This window comes from Schistocerca cancellata, chromosome 9 (assembly GCF_023864275.1).
Source record: "Schistocerca cancellata isolate TAMUIC-IGC-003103 chromosome 9, iqSchCanc2.1, whole genome shotgun sequence".
NCBI classification, from domain to species: Eukaryota; Metazoa; Arthropoda; class Insecta; order Orthoptera; family Acrididae; genus Schistocerca; species Schistocerca cancellata.
In genome coordinates, this window is record NC_064634.1 from 225,316,734 (window position 1) to 225,321,362 (window position 4,629).

Below are 4,629 nucleotides of genomic sequence, written 5' to 3' on the forward strand. Positions count from 1 at the left end.
TTGGTCCCATAAGACCTTACCACAAATTTCCAAAATTTATGAAAGATTGCATGAAGTGAGGGCCATCACTTTCGAATTGGTCAGTGTCAATCATGTTGTCAACGGTTGGCGAGGTGGGAGCCGAAAGGATTTCTTCCATTACTAGGCATTTCGTCAGTGTGGCGAGCCGCGCAACCAAAGCTTTAAAGAAACGCCGAATTTGTTTCCTGGTCGTCGCCACATGTTGTAGCAATTAGTCAATTTGTATCTTTTTTTCTATGTAAACTGCCTTTTCACCAGTACCTGACACACTCTAATAGCTAACCCTCCTCCCTTCTGACATCTATCTTATTAGATATCGTCCACGACTTCTCCTTTAGCTTTGCGATCTATATGAGATTAACCACAGTGATCAGAGCTTAGTGTTACGACAAGTGGGTTGCCCTTACGGCGTACGGTTATTCAAACAAAAGTATCACTGATGGTGATAGAAATAATCAACAAAATAAATGTCGCGCAGTAGATAACGTCTTCCGAATGCAGGTATCTAATATGGTCCGCATGCGAGTGAATCTTCAAGCCAGCGTCGTGTGCAGTGCAGAAATGTTAATTTAGTAATTGTGGAAGTGGCTAGACCAGTGATGTTGGAACTGTTTTACTCCAGAGCCAGTACTAACACTTTTGGGGCGGCACCTCTGTGCCTCCTGTGTACCGATCTTATTATTAATTTGTGACCTACATAAATTACTGTGTTATGAGCCCCCAATAGACCAGATACAGTAAGTACGCGATAATGTGGCTGCCGAATCCTAAGAACTGATAGTTATAAGTCAGCAACATATGAAACACTAATGTTGAGATGCTGTAATTGCCTGTCGTGTTATTTTTGCTGCAGTTGTTGTTGCTGGTGTTGTCTCTGGGAGCGGATAACATATTGATTACTAATAACAACTTGCAACGTTATATGCTTACAAAGATTATATAGATGAACAGCGATACTATTTAATGAATTAACTTTTGTCACGATTATCTTTGGTTGTTGTATGATTATGTTATTTCCGACATCCATTTTCATATTCTAAAAGTTATCTAAAGTATTTCAGGTAGTAGGCCAATTTGTGTCTGAATTCTGTATGCTAGATTAATATTTCTTTTGGGTACTTTGTCGTGTATGTGTATAAATGTCCAGTATTAAACGAGCATACAGAGTTTAGACACAGATGCGACAAAGCTCAAATATTTTATTGAGCTTTTTAAAACATGAAAAAGGATAATTCGGAAGTGACATATGTAAAAATTAAAGATAATAACGACAAAATTTAGTTAATTAATGAGTATTTCTGTTCATCTGTAAGATATTTGTAAATGTATAACGTCATGAGAGTAGATATGTCAAACAAAAGGCAGATAAAAATTAACGTATTATTTTGTACATCTACGTCCATATCGACATAGACACTCCGCAAGTCACTGTACAGTGGTTGGTGGAGGGAACACTTTACCACAACTAGTTAGTTCCTTTCTTTTTCTACTTCCAAATAGAGCGAGGGAAAAACAGTTGTCCAAAAGCCTCCGCATGAGCCCTAATTTCCTGTACGTTATCTCCTTTTTACAAACAATATATGTTCGTGGCAGTAGAATCGTTCGGCAGTCAGCTTCAAATGACCGTTCTCTAAATTTTCTCAATACCGTTTCCCGAAAATAGCGCCGCCTTCCCTCCAGAAATTCCAATTTCAGTTTCCGTCATCATTGAATTTGCGTCATTTACCATCTAATTTAAACATTGGCTGTTGTGAAGCAGTCCATTAACGACGGATATGGAAGTCACATAATTCTAGACATGAGAAAAATATAGTCACTTTAACATAAATGACATTAACTATTTATTCTGGAGGTGCTTGACAATGATGATAAATACCGATACAGTGTCTCGTTAATAGAGATTAATTATTATGAGCAGATTCTCTGGTGCACCTTTTTAATAACAATATCGCTATCCGGCATATATTATGCCTCTGGCTCCAAAGAAAAAAGTCTTTACCCTTAAATGCATGATTTTTTTATTTGAAGCTGTGAAAATTACCACGTTTAGCTTATAGTGCCTACATTACGAAAAAAATATTGAATTAATTTTTTAATTAAATTAACAAAGCATTACTGTTGACAATCGCTACAAACACAAAGACCTAATTTCAAATCTATCGTAAAGACACTCGAGTTAACTGTCTACACCATATCTACTTACGTTTTCAAAATAAAAAAGTAGTTTTCAAAATCACAAATCAGTGCACAACCACCAAAACAAACGTGCGGAAGTACATCCAGACAGCTGATTGTCGAACTGGTTCAGTTAATCCTGCCACTTACGATCCCTATGAAGAACCACTAGCAGCTTAGCAGCAGCAGTAGAGTGTATACACTTAACTACATAACGAATTTGTTACAAAATTTTTCTCAGTATAGGATACATTGAAGAAATGAACTCTGTAGCTCATCAGCTATACAGTGCATTAAAGGGTTAACTCAGTACCGCATCTGAAGATGAGCGTCTCTGTAATGCGACTTCTACAATGGTGGCACGCTGAGGTCTTCAACGGAGCAAGTACCGTCTGTTGAAAGACGTAGTTGACGTTATCTGCCACCTATCGAGAATGTTCTGAAGAAGGTCTGCAAATGCAGTGAAACGCGTCACCTTTGTAATAACGGTTTCATGCGACGAAGAATGTCTTAACTTTTAATTTTTCACTGAGATCTCGGCTACTCTAATAATTACAAATTTCTAAAACAATAATACGTTCCCTCCTTCACATCCTCCAGTCCCGCGCTGTTTACACCTCTGCAAATAATCTTAGAGGCCGATTTTACTTAGCTCACGGCCGAATTCACCATCGGCAATTAAAATTAAGCACATCCTAAAATATATATGACGGTAGTATCTGTTCCCGAAAGAACAGTTACCGTGGATGACCATGCAGCCTTGCTAGAAATGAAATGATAATTAAATGGACACCCTAGCTGCAAGCGGGCGTTGATATACTTCATTGGGGACAACTTGAAAATGTGTGCCCCGACCGGGACTCGAACCCGGGATCTCCTGCTTACATGGCAGATGCTCTATCCATCTGAGCCACCGCGGGCAGAGAGGGTAGTGCGTCTGCAGGGACTTATCCCTTGCACGCTCCCCGTGAGATCCACATTCCCAACATGTCCACACCACTACATTCGTAGTGCGCCTAATAAATGTTTGCCCATCATACTCATTACTCGTGGCAGATTAATCTACCACGTCCCGTACGAGTTCGGGCATAGCGTGTGCGTTCGCGCAAGAAGGTCAATGGCCGGGAAGCCATATTTTAAACTATATATGACGGTAGTATCTGTTCCCGAAAGAACAGTTACCGTGGATGACCATGCAGCTTTGCTAGAAATAAAATGATAATTAAATAGACACCCTAGCTCCAAGCAGGCGTTTTGAAAATGTGTGCCCCGACCGGGACTCGAACCCGGGATTTCCTGCTTACATGGCAGATGGTCTATCCATCTGAGCCACCGCGGGCACATCCTTCAGGCAGGTTTTTGGGAGTGATATTTGCTACATAATTTTACGACAGAAGTTTGGGACTTAAGGTCGTGATCTCTTAAGAAAGTGGCTATTGTTGCTCATGTAGCTTGTATTTCTATAGCCTATATTCAACCTACATGGTGTTAGTTAGCAGCGCCTCATATCATTGGGAAACGCGAGCCAGACATTTCGGTGGCTATCGGATGCGAGGGCATGTTGTTATGCCGCTGCACGTGCGTTCCGGCTGTGTTTGAGGCATGCCCGCTATTTCTAGGATGGAGCTCTTCACCTTGGTGGTGTGCCCCTTTATGCTTCGGCTTTAGCTTCTTACGACTGTGATGTATTTCCTTTGCCTTCTAAATCATCTGCCTAAAAGCTTATATGTGAGCTAAAATTTTCAGTGCCTCCTTTGTTAAAATACTTGCGTATAGATTTGGTGTGTTGAGGAAAGCTGGCCGTGGTGGCCGCGCGGTTCTAGGCGCTTCAGTCCGGAACCGCGCGACTGCTACGGTCGGAGGTTCTAATCCTGCCTCGGGAATGGATGTGTATGATGTCCTTAGGTTAGTTAGGTTTACGTAGTTCTAAGTTCTAGGGGACTGATGACAGATGTTAAGTCCCATCGTGGTCAGAGCCATTTGCACCATTTGATTAATTATAGCCCACTGTTCTTTGCTTGAACTTAATTTGTCATTTTTCCGTTCTATGGAGTAACAAAGTTTGTCACATGCTACATTTGGGTGTTTATTCTAAATTGGCAGTTCTTAACTTAATAAAAGTGACTGTTTGAGGAGATCGTCCAAAAGTTCTCTTTTACTTCAATGTCTTTTAAGGGAGGTATTATTATTAGTTGCTGGCACTGATTCCTTGGGGTAGATATTAGGATGGCTACAGGACAAATGTAAGAATGTAGAGGCGTATATCACTAGGGGTAAGATAGATCCTGCCTACACGAAAATTAAAGAGACCTTTGGAGTAAAGAGAACCACTTGTATGAATATCAAGAGCTCAGATGGAAACCCAGTTCTAGGAAAAAAAAGGGAAAGCAGAAAGGCGGAAGTTGTAGATGATGTAGATGAAGATGAAAGGGG

General features: G+C 40.6%; 1 non-coding gene across 1 annotated transcript; it reads right to left on the bottom strand.

Annotated features, from left to right (window-relative positions):
• Positions 1–3,042: 3,042 nt before the first annotated feature.
• Positions 3,043–3,117, bottom strand: Trnat-ugu (transfer RNA threonine (anticodon UGU)). Its single transcript has one exon. It is a non-coding gene; the product is annotated as a tRNA-Thr (tRNA).
• Positions 3,118–4,629: the final 1,512 nt, after the last annotated feature.